We start from the raw sequence: 20,951 nt of genomic DNA, 5'->3' as shown, positions 1-20,951 counted from the left end.
TGCCTATTCAAATATGTAGTTCTCTTCCTTTCTCTACATCTGACTCATTGAGACCAGCTCCATCATAACACAGGGAAACTGCAGCTGCCTGAAGGACTCTGCAAAGGAGCCAGTTCATTCCTGACATGATTCCTATTGTTCTGTATCAAAGCTTTGAAGAAAGTCAATAAAGCTGAAAGGAGAAGGGTGAAAGGCAAGGCATTCCACTGCAACAGGCCATGACATTATTAATATTAGCAGAGGTGATACTGTAGAAGAAACACAAGGCTTACACAGGTTGTCAAGGGAAGCTGTGTCTCAGTTTTCCTCTTCCTCTCTAGCTCTATTTGTTAACTATATGAAAAGCAGCTACACTAGAAAAGAGTTGCTCATACAGCTGTCCTGGTATCTATATTGACAATGATGATAACTCTAATGCAGGTAGAACAAACCCCACTTTTGCCAGTGTGCCTTTGATGAATTCCTCAAGGGAAATACACTATACTGACAAAAGCACTTCTAAGACTGTTTAAAACAGACTTGGAATTTACTGCCAAGTGTAGTTAATTCTAGTGTAAAGCTGGCTTGACAACCCAGAAAACATACAGGAAAAAACATACTTTTTTGAATTTACTGGGATACCTAAAGAATCCGTGCAGTTGTCTATGACCTGTCTAGTTTTGTGAGAGGGCTGGCAGAAAATGCGTATGAGAACTTGTTTCAACAGAAAGCTAGGAAAGGGAGTTGGTGAGCAAATTCTTTCCAAAGAAGCAGCTCTTAGCAAGCCTTTGGAAACTTTATATTCCTATCCTATTGAAACAAACAAACAAACCCCCCAAACCCCAAAAGCCCCCTCTCTCTGCAAGGGAAAAGAAAACGTATGTCTTCAGGAAGAATTTAGGCATTCTGTAGTCATGATGTTTATAGGTTTATAAACAGGTTTATAAACACTGTCATTCTTAGTGCATCAAAGATACTGTAAAAGGTTTTTGTAATGTCATATTAGCCAACCACATTTCTGAGCCTGAGATAACCCAGTAAATATGCATTTTCAATATGCTATCCTTTTCTTGCTCACTTATTTTTTTTTATGAAATCATGATGTTTAAAAAAATCACAGGAACTTTGGAAGTCTGTTTAACACCAATGCTTTTTAAACAGCATCACTCAGGAATTCAGGCCATTTGAACCTCTGATTTTGTAAAGAAGCTGGCCATAGGTTTCAACTAGAAGATACTATAGATTTTTTCTGGTTTTCACTAAGGTCCATTTTCCACCAAACAGGGTTTGTATAAGGAAGCTTAGCTGCAACTGCTGGAACTGGCCTAAATGATTATAGGCAAACATATATAACCTTTTCATGTGGCTAAAAGCCATTGCGAAGTTATTTGTAGCGTATGTATGCAAATCAACTTCAGTTTGAGATAGTCTTGGAGAAGTTTGAGGGGGATTTCCCTGCTTTATGTAATCTATTGTTGCTTCTTAGCTTCCTCTATTCACACGGCCAGGATGCATAAGCATGACAGTGCTGGTAATTTCTCAAACTCAATCTGAAAGCACAGACAGTGTGCTCAGTGACCTACAGCAGTCTTGCAGCTTTTGGTAAATCCTCAGATGCTGGCTCAATGATATCTGGAATAAAGAAAGTCTGAAAGAGCAGTGGGGGGAATAACACAGATGGCAAGGGTTTCACCTACGATATACTTTGAACATGGTCAGCAGCCAGGAAGATCTATGTGCTGTCCCTCAGATATAATTCTGGCCTACACAGAGTTTTAATGTCACATTTCTCAATCCATGCAGAGTGCTGGACCTTCCACATAATGGGTGCTGTCACTTCAGTGTCTGATCAGTGTGGGGCAGTTACGAGACACCCTTTGATCAGACTGCAAGCATATTGCTCTGGCTGCCTTCCCTGGTCATTCCCCTGGGGAGCAGAGGAACTAAACCTGTCTTACCATGTGCTCAGGTGGATCTAGTCCCAGTAATTCTCACTGAAATGGGAGGTTGGACAGGCAGAAACTTTAGGGCAGGTAGGAGAAACCACCTGCCTGCTAGCAGCCCGTGGAGGGCTCTGTGATGCTAAGGCCAGACTACTTCTGGAACCCAGGTGAGCCTGTTCAGTGCTCGATCTCTCTCTGACCCAGTGCATCCTGTTGTACAGATCGTGGTGTGATTGTTCCAGATTGGAAGATTTATAATTCAGCAACTGTCCAGATTCTGAGAAACACACTTACCAAAAAATACAGCTAAGGGAAATGTGACAGGTGAAGCAAGTATGGTGGCACTGAGAAGGAAGGAAATCTCCCTGCAATGCACTGATAAGAATGGGCTAGATATAAACTGTGCTCAATCTGGACAATCTGCAGCTGGGAAAACACATGCTTGCTGAAGGAAATTCAGCTTGGAGGCCCTAGGGACTGAATCAGTCTTTTAAAATGCTTTTTTGGTTTTATCACTACTTAATTAGGATGCCTAACCAACACATCAGAAAAATAGTAACTGTTAAATATTCAACAAGCTGACCCTTCAGTTACAGTATGACAATGCTGAATAAAGTTCATGGAACGCTTGCTCTTCCTAAGGACTCCAACAAAGCCAAGGGGACCTGAGTGGGTCGAAAAGAAAAAAAAGAGAGTTAAAAAATAAAAGCAGGGCGCTGTTGTGGAGACCTGGTTAAAAATCCAAGTCTTGCCATGCATGCATTGAATGATCCTGGGCAAGTTGTTTCCTGCCCTCCTGCTTCATCTTTTCCCATCTGTAAAAAGAGTACAACAATGTTGACCTTCCTTGTAAACTGCTGAGATGAATGGCTAGAAAAGCAGTAATACATTATTAATTATTTATTAATTATTATTTCTGAGGAAGAAAAAGCAAAGAGGAGAAGCCACCATCAATCTTTCAAGGTTTTCTTGACCCTCCCGAAAAATAAAAAAGCACCACATAACGTGGATTTCACACGACAGAACATTTTGGTGAGCTGCCTTTAAGAAGAAATAGTGGGTACACAATTAGAAGAAAGTTAAAAGCAGGCAGACGCTCAGGAAAATGCTCCAGATGGTAGAACGAGTTAGGCTGCAGAGCAGACTCCCACAGGAAGTGGTGAAACCCCCATTGTTTGAGACATTTGAAACGGAATTCTTCAAAGTGCAGGTATATATAATACAAGGAACCGCTGTGTGCTGCCTTGAAACGCAATGGCGCTGGGAGGACCTGTGAGAGCCACACCTGCCAGTTCTACAATTTTAAGATGATTCTTGCTGCTCTGTGAAGAACTGTAGACTCTCTTTATCAATATAGCATCTGAGAAACATCTGCCGGGGAGCAACTACATTGTGTTTTTGTAGGAGATGGATTCAGCAACCCTTAACAGATCTTTCTCATTCTTACTTCTGAACTTGGTACGTCCAAGAGGGGAAAAAAGGCCCCTATTCTCTGCTTAAGAATTATAGTATGCATCCTACAGACAGGCTGTTTATTTCCTGTAATACAATCCAATGAAAAACTGGGTGGCTTGATTTTTACAAGCAATGGTTTGCAGAAGAAATACCATGATTTTAATGGGAACCAAATGAGCGGTCATTATGTAAACAGCATTATGAGACACAGAACTGATGTTGAAATGTTAAATGCTCTGGGTCAAACTCACCAAAATGGGAACTGGCAGCGGCATGCTGGAACATTGGGGTTTCTCCACACTCAAATACTACTGCAAACATTTTCTGCCACTGCTAATGCTGGTTTAGCTCCTCTGGAGGTGGCTGTGGAGGGAGTCTGACTGCTTCTGTTGTTACTGGCATCTAAAATCTTAAGACCTTCTCTGAAACCCAAATTCAGAGCTTTGGGCCAATTTTATTGATACAACCTGGTTTACTGGTTGGAGCAGGTAGAGAAAGAAAATGTTTTAAAAGGAGCTTAGAATCAGAGTTTCAATACCTTCATTTCCTCTTGGTCACATAGTTGCTGAGATACTAAAAACAAAGTGAATTGTTTCAAATGGCGTATGTGCACTAGTGACTCTGTCTTATTTATTCACTTGGCCATGGGGTGCTCCTGATCCCCTCTGGCAGGAGCACTGGGGCCAGGAGTGGTGAGGCTGTGCACCCCAGCAGCCTCATCTGCTGCCTCTGCACAGGCTGGCAGTGCCTGCACACTGCCCCCGTCCCTGACCAGCCACACAGCAATTTCCTCAGGAATGAATCATGAAAAAAACCAAACAAGAGCTATTTAAGAAGTTTTCTTCTCCCTCCCTGCAACTGTCCTGTCCAGTATCATATTCCTGACAGTTTATTCTTCAAGAATTTAGTCATCTAAGGTTTCAGTGACTCATGTGATGAACCTTCTACCCATTTCCTGGAAAGAGTCCTGCGCGGTCCTCTACACCTCCCTGCCATTTTCCTCGAGGGTCTCATTCTTGCTACATTTTTGTATCATTCAGCTTTCTTCCATTTTTGGGGTGGAGGCAGGAGGCAAAAATATCTTGAGTGCACCCACATTTGCAGTGTAACTGGAAAGCAGTGTGGTAAAAGAAACATCTGGAAAACAAAGACGGGCACTGAACCAGAAAGTCTTTTCTGGAAGTAGCTGCCTCTCGGGCTGAATGCTGGTTAGAAGAAAAGCTGCTGCTGTAGGAAGAGCTGTGTGGTACAATACAGTAATGAATTTACTAGGCTGTACCCTGTAAAATGAAAATGAAAAAGAGTTGAGAGCTTTCTCAGATGACTGCCTGGGTGGGTGTGACTCACCCTGGGCAAATGCCACTGGTGACAAGTACCCTGACACAAACTATTGAATGAATTGGGCTGGATGTGACCCAAAATAACCATTTTACATACTTGGGCCAATCTGAAAGACACTTCTATGCAGAAAATAGCTGCTTCCTTTTCCTGATTAAAAAGAAAGTTCAAAAGCTGCTCAGAGGCAGCTTGAAGGATACCTCAGCAAACTCTGATCTAAGCGGGGTTGTGCTATGCCTACAGCAGACAGTTGCCTGGACATCAGCAATGCCCAAACCATACTGAAGTACTACCTGTTCATATTTATGTTACAGTTAAAATGGGGGCTGTCTAGTGTTATTTTTCAAATACCTAGAAATGTTCATGTGAGCCCATCAACATAATTGCAGGAGTGTGAAACAGCTTAGTGACAATGCCAGTGAATGCTTATAGACCTGTCCCTCCCATGCCTAAGTCAGCAGACTAAGCATCCTGGCTTATGCTAACTTTCAGTAGGCCTAGTTAAGGTGTTTGCAGATCTGTCTGCTGGAGACAGGGCAGACATATCCAGCATTCTTAGAGGATGATTTCAGTGCTCAGTTATACCAGTATAACTGTTATGTATCCTGTTATGACACACACGCATGCACACATACATATATACATGTCAGTATATCTATACTGACATGCACCACAAACCTGTTCCCTTTAAAGGGATATGGTGTCAGGTCAAAGTTGACCAAACATTCTTCTTATTAAAAACAAAAAAAAACAAAAAAAACCACCCCAACTTCTACAAATCCTGATTCCAACAGAAATGTTTCCAGGATTTATTTTAAGAAGGGAACATTCCCCTGCAGTGCTCACCGCAACCCAAACATTGCAGCACTGTGCAAGAGCATGAGAATCAGGGAGGGAAACCGAAGAATCTATTTTCACTGCTCCAGAGGAGAAATAAAAAAGTAAACAAACAGCAAAAGCAGTGACAAATAAGTTTTATTTTAGTGGTGGCTGCAGTGTTATCTATAGCATGGCTAAGGAGAGGAGGCTTGAAGTATGCATGCTTTTCTAGTGATTTCTACAAGACGTGTGACTAAGTGTGCGATAGGGACTCTTGGGAGCCATCTACACTTCAAGGAAGAGATTTATTTTTAGTTTGGTTGATCCTTCCTGCTCCTCACACCTTGCCATTCACATTTGAGAAACTGAACCACAGATTAGAACAAATTGCCCCGCTGTTCTCAAAGCTTGGGCAAGCTATTCAAGAAATAAATTCCTTGTTTGTGGGAGAGCTCTTAAGAGCTTGAAAGTAAAGGGAAGAGTCTTTTCTCATCTGGAGCCCTCTATGCTACAGAAAGGGGAATGTGCCTTCAGTACTACTGCTCATTTCATTGTCAACATTTGCTAAAAGTGGCAAGCATTAGAAGCAAAAAAAGGGCATATGGAGACATAAAGAATACTGAGGAAGCACATACTTTCCTGCCACAGCTACTGACTGCATGCACACACAACAGGTCCTTGGGCTGAAATGTCTGTGTACTGAAGAGAGAGGAAAAGAAGTCAGTGAAGCCTGCCCAAAAGGGACTGTAAGACTGATCTTGTGGCAGATCAGTGATTTAACCAGAAAGTTTTTGGAAGCCATAAACAGGAAATGGTTAAGTAAAAGCAGGTGGAGCATGCTGACTGCAGGAACAACGCAGGAAATAGCTGAGCGTCTGAATGGATGCAAAAAAAAAAATAAATGCTCTTCTGCTCCGTCCTTGGCAATCACAATACATTCATTCCTCCTCCTCCTCTACCCTTATCTCCCCAAGCTACAAAGTCTCACAGTCTGCAAACACCTTTTGCTTGCGTAATCTGCTCTCCTTGAACCAGCATGGGAGAGCTGGCACGTTCTGCTTGGGAGGCAATGGACAAGGGATTCACCTCCTGTGCAAAGGATGAGTCAGAAACACCCAGCAATACCCACTGCCTGCCAGGGGCTCTAGGTCTGAGAAGCAAGACCAGCATCTCTGACTCCTTCCTCAGGTAGTGCAGTCCCAAGTGTATTTAGCAAAAGTCAGAAAAACATTATTCCTATTGCCCCTTTCATTCTAGAGGGCTCCCAAAGCACTTAGTTGTAGGAATCATTCTCCATCTCTACTGAAACAGTCCCTTCTGGGGCACAGCACTGCAGCTGTTTAACAGCTCACAGCAACATCACACAAGCAGATGGAAAAGAAAGCGAAATGTGTAAGAAGCGTTCTTTCCACTTTCCTTATAACCCTTCCTTTCTCTCCTCTTTGTCCGCAGCAATTTGTGCCAATTCCAGGCAACTCCAGATGTGTGTCTTTCCCACCAGTATCTGCAAAGACTTGGCTCTGGAGACTGGGATCTGCTTGCCAGCATACTGCCTCTGGGTGCATTCAGTCCCAAGGGTCAAGTTTCCACTGCCACACTCATCCCTGGCTGTGCTGCCAGACATGCTGCAGGATGGACGGCAGACGTACGGGTAAGGAACAATTCTGCTTTCTTCTAGATGAGTATAGTGTTGATGTAAAATCATTTTACATAGACAAGACACTCTTGCCTTAAAGTATACGAAACAGTCACATTAAAGCCCTGAGGAAAGTTAAGAAAGGAGCACATAGATTAGTTTGAATTATTTTGACTTTGCCTACATTTTACGTATTAGACGGTGAAGCTGTGTTGGAAAACTCTACTCTTAGGTATTTCTCTTCCTCTCCTAGATTTAAATAATAATAACAAAAAAAAAACACCAAAAAGAAAACACCCCAAACAAACCGAACCTTATATTCTGATAAAAGAAAACGCTAATGGCAAGCGGGCTTCTATGGAGTTACAACTGCACAAACAAAAAGGTTTTTTTTCTGGTAGAGAAATCTTGCAAAGAAATCTTCCTCTTTTTTCAACATTGTTACTTTGGCAAAACTACCAGGTGTTACTGGGAGTTCAAACTTACACTGCCTTTCTACATCTTTTAAAGCAGAGAGTTAGTATATGCAACCTAACACATTTAAAGTTCAAACTCTTAAATCCTTCTCTACACAGGGCCTTTGGAAGTAAGGTTCAAATTCACCCTGCCCAATCTCCAATATTCCACACTTTCGCCCAGGCCATACCTTCCCAGGGGTGTCCTGGGAACAGTCGTGATTGCAGTCCCCCACCCACACCGCTGCTCCCATGGGAGGAGGGAGAGCGCACTGCCAGAGTACAGGTTGGTGTGGCATCTTCTGTAAGCACTCATCTAAGATGCCATGGGGCATAAGTGAACAGAGAGGATGTATCCTATCAGCTTCAGGTGAATGGCAGAACAGCTTCAGGGAGTTAAACCTTGTCACTGACCTTTAGGAAAAAAAATAGTGTGCGATTCATATGAATCTAAGAAACTGAGAGAAAATAATTGGAATGAGCTGAGCAAAAATAAACAGGTGTCTTTTTCCTGCTCCTTTCACAGTTTCTGCTTCCCTGTACCCTCACCCACATTTTTTTTTTTGCACTTAAGTTGTTGAGAAAAATGGCAGGAATGAGGTTCCCGGTATAATTACAGTTTGTTGAGAAAATCACAGCCTGCAGCAGTAATTCCTTTAGTGCTAGAGACAGATGCTGCTGAGGTCTAATCACAGTCTTCCCACTAACCAGGCCCTGAGTCTAATCTGTCATCAGCTGAGAGGCCACTGGCTCCCACTGCATGTGTGAACCCAAGCTGCTTGGCTTGCTCCTCTCCCCTCATCCAGAGCCAGGCAGTGCCAGAGGGAGGGTATGTTTCCATGCACTCCTCGCCCTCAGCTACAGCGATACTACAACTTCAATGTGCTGCTTATCTCCCCTCCATGCCTAGTATCAGGGCCACTCAAAGCCTCTCTGGAAAGGGCTCAAGTGCTTGTTTTCAACTTACAATGCTGCATAGTGACTGCAGTTCAAAAATACAATTTAAACTGATTTAAGTTGAAGGAGAGGCTTAATGAGAATGGCCTGTAGCTAATTCCTCCTTCCAGAACGTATGGTATTTTCTACTTATTAAGAGGACAAGGCTGCACTCAGTGAGGGATCATATAACATCCATATGTTAACAACAATGACAAAACCCAAAAGAGTATGAGTGCGGATGAGCACAGAAGCAGGAGGAAGATGGAATAGCAGAACTGAGTATATTAAAATAAAGAGCTGGGGGAAAGCACACATGTAAGGAGAGACTGAACAAATCTACGTGTTACACACAGCTGCCATTGTCATCGAATGTTTTGTATCTGACATTCAAAGAGCATAAGGCCATCTTTGAAACCTGTGCTGGTGAAAGAAGCTCAAAAAAACATCAGACCTCACCAGCTCAGGAGTGCCCCTGTGCATGCAAAAGTCACCATGCTACTGGATTAACACCTTTAGACTGGATTATGGTAATAGCAGGAAACTGGCTGAAGAAGTCTATTTCAAAGGCATGTTACTGTAGCATGAGTAACCCAGTGAGAACTGGGAAAGTCCTTAACTTGGTACCCATGTTACACCATTTGTAGAGTTAACAGGTGCCCTGAAGTAGGAGGTGAGATGCTAGGCTTGGGAGAGTAGACGAAACAGCTGTGTTTTGCATAAGTAGCTCTTAAGAAAAGCGTAAGGGAACAGAGTAGGTCATCATTTCTGGTCAGAGGCAAAAGCATATTAAACTAGATGACTTTCTGTAGAAGCCTGTGGCCAACTCAATTTCTTTGTGTTCAGCTTTTTCCAAATCTGCAAATGGCAGTGGGGCACACACGATAATACTCACCAGATCTTTGCAGTAAAGGCGTGCACAGCAGCTTCTCAGCCACTGACAGACTGAGGGGAACAGAAAGTATAGTACAGTGTCTCAGTGAGGGGGAAGGAGTGACTCATACAGGAAGAAAAACAAAGCAAAGATGAACTTTGAGCATAAGAGAAGAGGCAGACTGCTGGCTGTAAATCAGTTTTCTTGCATTCAGAAGGGTGGGTATTATGGTGAGAGGAGTTGTACTTGACAGTAATGGAAGTCCAAGGAAGTTTGATTAAGATTAAGTAGCAGCCACAGGCCAACACAGAAAAGAGGCTTTAAGGCAAAAATCAAAGACAGGAAATGACTAAGTAGGTCAGAAGCTGTGGGTAGTGAGCTGGACAGATTAAGTGGGACTTGGAGCAAGTAAGTTAGCTCTGCTAATGACAAGTGATAACACAGTGTCACCAAGTTTAAAAAATCTGACTCTGAAATCATCTTCAAGGCTTTGCTAGCAAATCAGAGATTGCTGAGTTCTAACAGTATCTACATCAGAACAGATACTGCATGCTTTAACTGGAGATCGGGTTTACAGCCACTTTCTGACCCTGCCAAGCTTCCTATAAATAGTGTGCTGTTTTGTCTGAACAGGATTTCTTTTTAAAGAGCCAGGAAAAATGAACTGACTAATAGAAACTGTGAGACTCTAAGAAGGGCCACTGCTGCAGGTTGAAAAGACAGATGCCATGGAGAAACTTCTTTCCACTCCTAAATTCAATAAGTCTTTGATTCAACAGCTTTGTTCACATCCAGGGCAGCCGGAAGAGAACAGTCACCTTGTATTTTTGTACCTGATGAGAAAACCCCAGATTGTATGTGTGCACTGGGACAGTTCAATGTGTGTCTACTGCAACTTCAAAGAGGCTTTCAATGCTCTTTCAGATGCAGGGTGTGAGGAAGGGTGAGAACTGCTAAAGCTAGCCCCATCCTCATTAAATCTTTGCCCTCCCTGGAGCAAGCATGCAAGTGGAGAGAATAGAAGATATGCATGAGCAACTGAGCATCTGTGATCTCATGACCTTTGACTGTTGTATTATGGGAAATGTATTCTCTGGTTGCTATGCTTTTCTAATTCATTTGTATTTTCCTTCAGTGACTCCCTTGTATTTTCTATGGTGCTCCTGTGTAATGGTTTCAAGGAACCACAGATATCTCCAAGTTAAGCTTGCATACAATACGTATAATTAAATGTTTGTGAGTATCCCACAGTAATGCAAGGGAAAAGGAAAGCAAACAATTTTGTACTCACTTGTACCTATCCTTTCTGAGCCCTGGCCTGGGTGGAGGCATCTACACCACTGCCCTTTAAGTCCATTTCTAACCCTTTGTGAATGAAGACCATTGGGTTCTGCTGCCCTGCATGTAAGCTCTTCAGGTATTTCACTCCCATTAAAAAAGCTACAGATCACCTGTGAGAGATAACTCTGAAACTTTATAGGCTAGGCTAGAGGAAATAACAAATCAATTAGGGTAAACATTTTTTACTCCACTTTGAAAAATTGGAAAATAAGGTTAAGGTTAAAAATACTCTCAACCATTTCTTAAAATACACTAAGATGCTACAGGGAGAGCAGCACAAAAGCGAAGTTTTGATCTTCTTCAATAATTCTGAAGTTAATCTTTTCTGTTCTTTGTGCCATTGGCATAATCTCAGTCTTGGTGGTACCTATTTATTACTTTTAAAAATGGGGAACTTTGCTTCTTTTACAAGTAGTTAAGTACATCATTTAAATGTACAGAATAAAGCTGAAGAAGATTTTTGTTTTCCTTTCAGACATTTAAAATACATGAGGGAAATGAAATTTGGACGGGGAATTTTCATCATGCAAAGATGGAGGAATAAGAAACAGGATGCAAAGGTCATCAGTTCTTTAAGTCAAACACAAGACAGCACAGAAAGTAGTGAGTTTATTTAGAGGAAGAATCTTTCCCTTTCTTGTATGACGTGACAGAGTTAGCAGTATCTGCAAGGATAACCATAAGGCCTAATAGTTGCCAATCCATCCAGTACTTCCCAGTGACTCCCAGAGATAACATACATCAGAAAAGAATAACTAGGACTGGAAAGAAAAAATGAAGGCCAGTTTGATGGAAGAATAAAGAAACCATGCTTCTAACTTTGATCTTGGCTATTTCCCTGTGCTGAGACCAGAATCATTGCCAGTTTTTACAGTCTTACATGCTGGATTTGGGCAGAGGTTGCACTCAGCAGGGGTCTTGCTTTGCTGCAGCTTGAGCTCCAGTGACTTTCAGGAGGGAACAGAAAGCATGGGTTGTTTCCCTCACATAGCTAGGCACAAACAGCAGGGTTGTCTGAAAAGACTGAGAACTGCTGATACCAGCAACAGGAAATGGCAGCTGTGAAGTAGAGTAGGATTGGGATGAAAAGCAGCCTTAAAAAGTGAAGGAGGAAAGGACAAGGACGTGGAAGATCTAAAATTGGGAGCAGCTAACAAATGCTGACAGAGACTTCTTTCCTTAACGGCCTGATCCTGACCACATTTGGGCCAACATAAAACCTCCTACAGGCATTTTTGGGATACTTGTAATGAGTACTACTTGTCCCTCCCTTAATCTGCTGTCTGCATTTCCACTACATCTTCACATAATGGTTCTTAAAAATACACCTGGTTTTGGTGATGGCTGAGAGTCACAGAGGTGTGTGAAGAAGAGCTTGCACCTTATATTTCACCCTTCTCCTCCATCTCTGCCATGTTTGCCTGATGCATGTATTCCAGCTCATCAGTCTGGATGGTTCACTACAGCAGCTGTAGCAAGGATGCAGTGCAATGGTGCACAGAGAGCAAACACCCTGGGCTTTTTCAGGTTTCCTGCTCTGATTATGGAGAGGTTCTATTTTTGTTCTTTGGTTTTTTTGAATTATTTACTCAAGCTATCCTGAGTGCTGTACTCCATGTAAATGAGAACTGGCATATACTCATGTTTGTTAGCTTAACAGCTCCATCAGTTTCATTTTTATTCATTGTCTCAGACTATTCTGAAAGTCATTTATATTCTTTTGCTTAGGACTATTTGTATCTCACCTATCAGTCTTCTAAATGAAATGACTAGCATATTGACCATCTTCATTGCTTCTCTTTCTCCAACTAAATTGCAGTTGTGAAACCATGGCGTCAAAACCCAAGTTACCCTTTTGCTTCCCATCCTGTCTGGTACTCCATGAACTATTTCTGTCCTCCTCTAATAGTGGCAGCTGATTTGTATTACCAAGGCTAAGGACAGGGAAATTGATGCCCAACTTTCTCCCAGGATGAGGTTTTATGGATAACAGCTAGTTAACTATTTTCACTATACAGGTACCAAAAATACCCAGCCTATCTCTGTGGCACTTAAGGCCCAGGGGGATGATGATGCAGTAATATTAGGCCTTCAGCCACCGTAAGTACATTTAGACTTCTCTAGCTTTTCATTTTCCGCTTCCCTTTAATAAGTCCTAACTTCTTTTATTCTCCAAATACATAAGGGAGTTGAAGCTCAAACTCAAAGTTCAGTGCAATCCCTTAACCCTGTGATGTAACCAGTGAAATTTACCATTAAATGTCTATGTTCCAAACCTCCCTCAGCCCCCCTTTTTCTGCTTCCTTGGGATAAGGAGGGAAAGTGAGAAAACAGTGATTAGTGATTTCATTACAACGTGTTTTTACTAACTAGTTCTAAAGTGTGTGTGAGGGGGGGTGTTTGCTTGTTTGTTTTTAAAAAAATGTCCCATCCCTGACAGAAAAGCAGCCGCAAGCATAGCGGAGCTATCTGTGCAACTGCAACTGCAATGTTCATGCTGCCTGTCCCCCTGTTGAGTCCCCAGACAGACTAGGAAACAAGAAGACAGAAAGGTTGAAAAATGAGAGTGTAAATGCTCTGTAGGGAGCTGGGAAGACAGCAAAGTCATGACAGTGGAAAGGAGAATGTCAAAAATTAATCCCAGGCATAATACCTTGGAGGTCAGACGCATGTTGTAAGAGGTGTTGTTCATCTAACATGAACAACATATTTATGTTTTGTTCTCCCTCAGTGAACTTTAAGGTAGGCCTTAGCCAGTAAATGCTGCATTCTCTGTGAATGCCTTGCATGGCCTGTTGTTGTCTTTCCAAGTTTCTTATTCAATAGCACATTTTTTCCTTGTTTTTAAATGCTTGCTGGAGTCTTAAGAGGAGTTTTTAACCTAACAATAAAACACCTGCATTTTATTAAGATCTGGGAATTAAGTTCCACCTCCCTCAATTTTACTGAAGCGTTGCCATTAATCAGGTTAACCCTTTCATAGTCAGTTTTGCTCTGAAAGTGAAGTTGCACCTCTGCTATATGTAGCCCAATTCCAGAGTCTTACACAGTATGTGAAGGAAAGTAAAACCAGCTCTAAGAAAGATCCAAAGGGCTCTGTCCAGTGTGGACTGGCAAGAGGTGCAGCACCCCCAGACCAGAACAGCAAAATTGTGACCCTCTCTAGCACAGCACCCCTGCATCAACATGTCCACTGGCAACATGAAATTTAAAACTATCATGTTCTTACCAGCCACTGTTGTTTTAAGAGTCAGATTTCTAAGTTGTATCATAGAAACTTCATTCAACTAAATAGGAAAATTTATTATTCTCCTTGATCCTTCCCTTTTACCATTCCATTTTCTTGTATGAGAAGTGGAGCAGCACCATATGGTAATTTTTGTGTCTGGATCTCTGTGTGTGTTATTGTCCCAAATTGGAGAAATGGCAGCATGCGGTCATGAAGTAATTGCCCAAATACAGGCAGCAGTTTAGTAGAAGGGCTGGTACATTCATTTGTCAATGTACTAAACAACTGTCCTGTCCCCTACTTAATTTACCTTTTTTATAAGCAATTATTTGCTGAGTCCTCTTCATGCACACCACAGAAGCATTGCACATCACAGAGCAACAACTGCTAGCTATTTTACCAAATATGATCAGTTCACTGAAGACAAGAGAGACTAACTTAATGTTCCCAGCCAGTGATTGAGGATCTGTACACAATGAATTCTCTGATTCCATCTCTGTTGCTATCTGTGTGCTTATGGACATGTAACTTTACATCTTTATGACTCAGCTTCCCATCTATGCAACAGATAAATTCTTCACAGCCAGCAGAGGTCATAGACTTCTGAGGTTATTCTGGCTTAGTCATTCACCTTAGGACTTCAGTGGCACACCTAAACAGGGATAATTGTACTAATAGGCATCAGATCTGTGTGAAGAGAACAGGTACATCAAAGGTTCAAGGTTTGGAGACACTCAGACACCATTCCTACAGAGCCATAGAAATTCCTAGGATAACTAGGTAGGTAAACAGAGAAATGCCAATTGCTACCCAAACACTTGTCAGGTATAATTCATTCTATCGCCGGTTATTATTACACAGCCTGATGTATTAGATACTAGTGTGATTTATATTAATACATCCCTACAACACTAGTATAGGAAATATTATCATATACTGTGGTACTCATAAAATGTGCAAAGTTTATGTTGTTCTTGCAAACAAATAATTTCCATTCATTCATACATACCAGTATATGATTTTAAAAGTGTGTAGATACCAATAATCGTTAGAAATGGCCTTTATAATTCCACATCATGACTATTGCTATTGCACAGAATGTCATACGATGTGGGGATCCAGTAGACTGGGACACATAGAAGCAAAAGTCATCTGGTGTGAGAGTAGCAGACAGTCCCTATGACCTAGTGCTAGCTCTGACCACAAACCAGGGAGTGCACACTTGTGTGTCTGTTGAGGAGCACACCTTGCCTCACCTGACATTTGGAAAGACAAAGGATGAACATAATTTATAAAGATAATCTGGAGCAGAATTTTTCATACTTGAGTCATGACTCACAAGATTCTTACTTTTCATTCAATGTAAATATGCATAAACGATCATTATGCATTACTTTAAAAAAATACATGTAAACAGCTTTTCAAAGTCTCTCTTAAAACAAATTAGGGTAAATCTCATGTTGTTTGAGTTTACACCTTTTAACTAGCCTTAGGAAGCTGTGATTTACATTGCTGTGTAAATCACATCTGCTCATAAGCTGTTGTTTGAAAACATTGCACATCTGTGGTATCAAGTGTGTGCAAATTAGAGAATTATATGACATTACCAGCTTCTATTATGTGACATTTTTATTATATGACGTTACCATGCAAATGTAAGCTTCATTTTTTGTGCAATATTTGAAGTCATATTATTATATAGCATAAACTATAATCATCTACTCTCTACTTAGGTAGTGATCCAAGCAGGGATTTGCAATCCCTTTGCAATCATTTTCACAGAGCCATATAGTCAGGTACCCCAGTCAGGAACGTAAGTTACAAACTGTTATGTGCCCTGAAGCATGCTTAAGGCCATTCTTTATAGGTGGCCTGGTCACCACACTCATTACTTTGAGTAAATAAAAAGTGGGGGGTTGTATTTTGGAGTTGTGTTTGTTGATGAAAGAGGTTGGTTTTTTTTTTGCAGCAATCTGCAAAACCAGAAGTTTTTCAGCTTTACTTTCATCATGTATCTGTGGCTTCCTTTTGAAGTTGGTACCAGATTGACCAGAGCCAGCATCTTACAGTCCAAGATCTAGAAGCAGGGAGGTGGTATAGTCAATCACTCATGTGGTCTCTTCCAACATTACAATGGGGATTCTTCCCTATGAAAGGTTTGCTGTATTTTGATTCAGCTGAGTGTCTCACGAGAGTATCACTAAGATTTTCCTTCTTACATTTCATAGTCTTTCTCTTATTTTCACCTCTTTGTATACAAGTTCCTTTAAAATCTATTAAGAAAAAGTTCTGCTTTAAATTACCAGTTTTTTTCCAGTCTTGACTATATTTTCCTTTAGACAAATACTTCTACAAAGCTTTCATCAGAAGACCAACCATTATTTATAATCACCATTAATGAACCCTGACAAAACAATTATGCAGAAGCTATTACCATCTTTACTTTTTATAATAAATTGCAGATAAATTAACACATGACTCCATCAAGGTTGTGCAGTGAATTAATGGTAGCAGCTGGAAGTGTAGCCTAGAAACTTTGACACCCACACTCCTGCTGAAATTATATGCCCTGAAAACACCGGCACTGTCTCAGACCCACTCTGCACTACCAACATTCCTCTCATATGACTGAAGTGTTTTTAGGCTATGAAAATTAAAGAAAAGGAAAAATAATGTAAATCAATGTCTGATTCTACATTGCTTCCCCCTCTGAGGCTAAAAAGATTTTTTTTTCTTGTTTTGATTTTTCCTTACAGTAGATATTGGCAGGCTGAAAGTTGAAATAAAATAGGAAAAAATAACAAGAATATTTTGAGTGATTACTCAACTGGGGTCCTTTGTGACAGGAAATGCAGCTGCGTGACTAATGGGCCTGACTTTCTCTTGGCTTCCTTCCCCCTTCAAAGATCTTGTTTACTGCCCCAGCCAATATTTTTTTTTTTTAAATTGCTAGAAGCTAGCAATTTTCCAGGAAAAAAAAAAAAATCTTTGCAAGAAGCAAAGGCAGTAAATCTTACAAAGATCAAGGGCTGCAGAGCTCCCCCCCATCTATTCCTTTTAGCCTTCCAGGCCCTTGAGTCACGTCATACCTTCCCCCGCTCTGCTCCGAACATGTGTCTAGCAGATCCTTCTGCTTTGGTGAGGGGAGGGAGTATGCGAATCACATTTACAGCATCTAGCCCTGGAATTCATAAAGGAAGGACTAATTCCATTAAGGAAATCCAGGGGCCTCCTAAGCCTCTTGCATTTTGTCTTTTTTTTATTATTTTTCCTTGCTGTCTGTTTTTTTAACAGCAGTTGTGTGCCCATACTCCATAATGACATGGCTGTTAAGTGTGAGCTATTGAGATTTGACACAGCATAGTCACATTAGTAAGGGGCCATGGAGCTTTAAATGTTGTTTGCATTTGCCTGCTTTGTAAGTCTGCTTTGTTGAGCTTCCTAGGTAACAGCAGATAGGCCAGAACCTGAACCTCCCCTGAACTGGAAGAGAACAGAAACCAAGATTCATGGCAGGTCCTTGTCTTTACAATTCAGTGCAATGGAACCTTGAGTCCCCTCCCGGTAAAGGGGGATGTTGGGCGTATGCTTGGATAGAGACCTTAAACAAGCAGGGTCTTGTTATCCTTTGGAAGTTATCAACAGGAGATACATAACCTGAAGGACAGTGGTACTGAGCCCTGAGGAGGGGCACAGTGGGCTGATAGAGGTCTCTGAGACATGAAGGGCCCTCAAGACTACGTCCTCTATAAAGCAAGCATGACATTTACTGGCCTGAAGGTGGAGACTGGTGCAGGAGCATGGGTGCTGTCAGCAGCTGTGCCACCACCAGCCATGCTACAGGGGAAACAGGTAAAACTCAGGACTAATAGTGGTGGGTTTATTCCTGCAAGGGGCTTACAAACTCAGCTGGACAGGTAAACAATAACCTGGAAAAATCATAATCTAAGAGAAGTGGGGAGCCATTCTGCAGCCAGGCCCTTCTCTTTGGAAGGCTGGGGGGTCAAGCCATTGAAAAAGGGTTTGAGGGCTGCTCGACATCTACAATGCTGGCATGGTTCCCTGTGCCCTGTAGCAGAGGCTAAAAAAGGAGGTGAATATATTCATTACCATAAACTGCACAGAGTAACCATCAGAATGGGTATGCTAAAAAAAGAGATGAAACCTTTGCTTATGAGGAGACCTAAAAGAATTGAATACATGTGTATGGAGGGATCATTTTCCACTACCTACAAGAGGAAAAATCTCTGGGGAAGTGGCTGATGCCAAATATTTTCTTATGCTTCATGTGTCAGCAGGGTCTGGCAGAAACCTTAGAAAACAGAGCATGCATTTTGTGCAAATTGAGAATCACAATTTCTGATGATTTGGATTGCTTCACCAAACTTGAGACATTTCTCCAAAAATACAGCAGATGTCTGATGATGTACCAAGTTTTCAGCATTTACACAGATCAGATGATGTTAGACCAGCAGAAAAAAAAAATAACAGAATAACACAGTAAAAGGCTTCAGAACTGTCCTGAAAAAAAAACCCAAACCCTAAGCTGGGCTAGAAAAAAATGTTAACGTCTCACAACAGCTATACAGTGCTGGGGAGACACATTGCCATAGCAAAGATCACAGAGGAGCTGGACTGGGTGCTGAAGTGGTGGGCAGAAGAACTCAGTGGAATGGGAGCTCTGTGCGCATATTACCTGGCTGCATGACCTGCCAGCCCCAGGGCACTGCTATAAAAAGACAGGCAGTAGACTTCAACTACAAAACTTAACAATTCCTGAGACTGAAGAAGGCTTTTAAAGAGAATGAAGAGAATGTGGCCCTGTAGTATCTTAACACTACACATGAGACAGAGTTGTCCCCAGAATCATCTTGCAGCTATACAGTCAAAACTGGAGTTCAGTAAATGTTGTGCCATGAATGCTGACAAAAGCTGAGTGTCAGTGCATTCAGTTAGAGGGGAAGGATTTGGCGTTTGTCCACGAATGCAGAAAGTTCCCTATGTTTTTGTTTGTTTGTTTGTTGTGGTTTTTTTTTTTTTTCTGTAATGAGAAGCCTGCATTAGAAAACTGACCATAACCCACTTACTGCAATAGCCAAAATGGCCTGGCAAAGCCCCCTCGCCTCATGAACACCAGGGTTTGGGATTTTTTGGTCAGTTATGAATTTACGATTTGAAGATTGGGAGGGATTTGATGGGTTCAAACTTAATCCCTAGAGCATTTGATGAAAAAGCAATGATGCAAAGTCCAGAGCGAGACTTTGTATGTGACGATTTGCTTAAAAATTTTGCTTATCATGGGATAAGACCCAGGGGAAAGTCTATGAGCCTATCACAGAATATTCTTGTTGCTGACTTCAGGGGAAGTATGGATAGTATATCCTGGCTAGGAAAAATGATATAACCTTTCTTGTTATTTCTACTTCCCTGAGGTAAGTTTACTTGAGGTAGTATAGCTGAACAGGTGACAGGGTATATCTAGCTTATCATTACTACACATCCAGTACCTGCTAAGGTAAAACAAGGTCTGATAGTGCAGCAGGAATAAGTGTAAGATGTTTTCAGTAAAACAAGATTTAGCTCTACCACTCTAATCAACAAGTTGTTAGGAAAAAATGCCAAAACAGATTGGTTGCTATTCAGAAAAAGTGTGAAATTGGGATGTGATCTGCTTTTACACCCGTTATTTCAAGGTGGAACCCACAAATGAAGTGAACTACTGACATTTGCTTGACAAAAAAATAAAATAGAATAATTTTAATTCTTGCAGTCTTTCAATTCCCTGCCATCTTCAAGGGTGTCATCAGAATTATGGGGGTCTTGAAGAAGACTAATGAAACAGAGTCAAGAAACAGAAACCTCAGAATAACATGACCTGCAACCCCAGCGAGCGTGGTTGTGATGTTCCAGAGACATAAGCAACACTGCCCCGTTCTCAGGATTCTTTGAGCACAGTTATGTGATGCTGGTTCTGATCATTTGCAATTGCATATTAGCACTACTTCCCTGAATTTTGTCTTGGAAAGCTCAGTGACTTTAGGACGTCTGGCATTAACAACTGCCCTTTCCAGTATGAGAATCTGAATGAGGTGCTGCATAGTTCTCATTTCATTATGAACAGCTGGATGAGAACAGATGCATAATAAAGCAAATCTTTCAAAAGCAGCCTAAGCACTGGATGCACAATGAAGACAACTGCATTTCAGCCCAAAGGTGGCTGCATTTGAGCCACAGAGAAGGAACCCGTTTACAAAGAAACCTCTCAAGCACTTTGGGATGAAAACACTATACAGAACCTGCTTAATTCACTCATGTGACAAACTCTCATTTCATATTGTTTTCCTGGTTTTGCTATGCCAGTCACACTGCAATTCGAAATGTCCTTGCTCTGTGCTGGAACAGCAGTTCAGTTCACCGCATTCGATAAAGCCAGCAGAATAAAAAAACTTGTGATGGAAATAGTTCTTGTGTGTGCAGCCAGCCCGTGCTCAGAGGCTGCTCATATTCCATTTCTCTCTGTCTCGTTAACAAATGGCTACCAGTAATCTCATGCCATTACTGTGGTTTTGAATTCTGGGTGTACTTTACTCATTAGTAGCATGTCCTAGGCTCTGTGTTCTGTTGCATGATGGTTGCCTTGCATTCAGGCTCCTGGCTGCCTTGGTTGTTTTGACCTTGTTCCGTTCCAAAGAATTCTTCTGCAATTCTTCCATCCTCTGCTGTTAAAAGAGAGCTCTTCCCTTGCAGTTTTTATATTAAATAACTAAATTGTACACGGTAGTTTCAAGAGCTAACCTCCCTTACGGCTTTTTGCAGTTACAGAGTGGAGGAAGATGGACATTTAGACAGCAAGTAACAACTTTGCAAACAAGTAACAACTTTGCAAATAAAAGTGAAGGGAATTGCCCGCCGAAGTTTTCCATATATAACTCTCCCTGTCCGTGTT

The 20,951-nt window shown here is 41.5% G+C and overlaps 1 protein-coding gene and 1 long non-coding RNA gene across 6 annotated transcripts in view; one reads left to right on the top strand and one right to left on the bottom strand.

Moving 5' to 3' along the window:
- The window catches only part of RAD51B (RAD51 paralog B), a 457,491-nt gene that overhangs the window by 30,526 nt on the left and 406,014 nt on the right, over nt 1–20,951 (bottom strand). The window lies entirely within an intron of this gene.
- LOC133226557 (uncharacterized) lies at nt 6,486–20,832 on the top strand. Its single transcript, XR_009729552.1, has 3 exons — nt 6,486–6,722; nt 6,987–7,185; nt 19,802–20,832. It is a non-coding gene; the product is annotated as an uncharacterized LOC133226557 (long non-coding RNA).

The sequence above is a fragment of the Neopsephotus bourkii genome, unplaced genomic scaffold (genome assembly GCF_033783945.1).
Source record: "Neopsephotus bourkii isolate Nb327-2 ecotype Australia unplaced genomic scaffold, CSIRO-AGI_Nbou_v1 NB_1792, whole genome shotgun sequence".
NCBI classification, from domain to species: Eukaryota; Metazoa; Chordata; class Aves; order Psittaciformes; family Psittacidae; genus Neopsephotus; species Neopsephotus bourkii.
The sequence above is the reverse complement of the archived record's forward strand: the minus strand, read 5'-3'. Positions and strand labels throughout refer to the sequence as shown.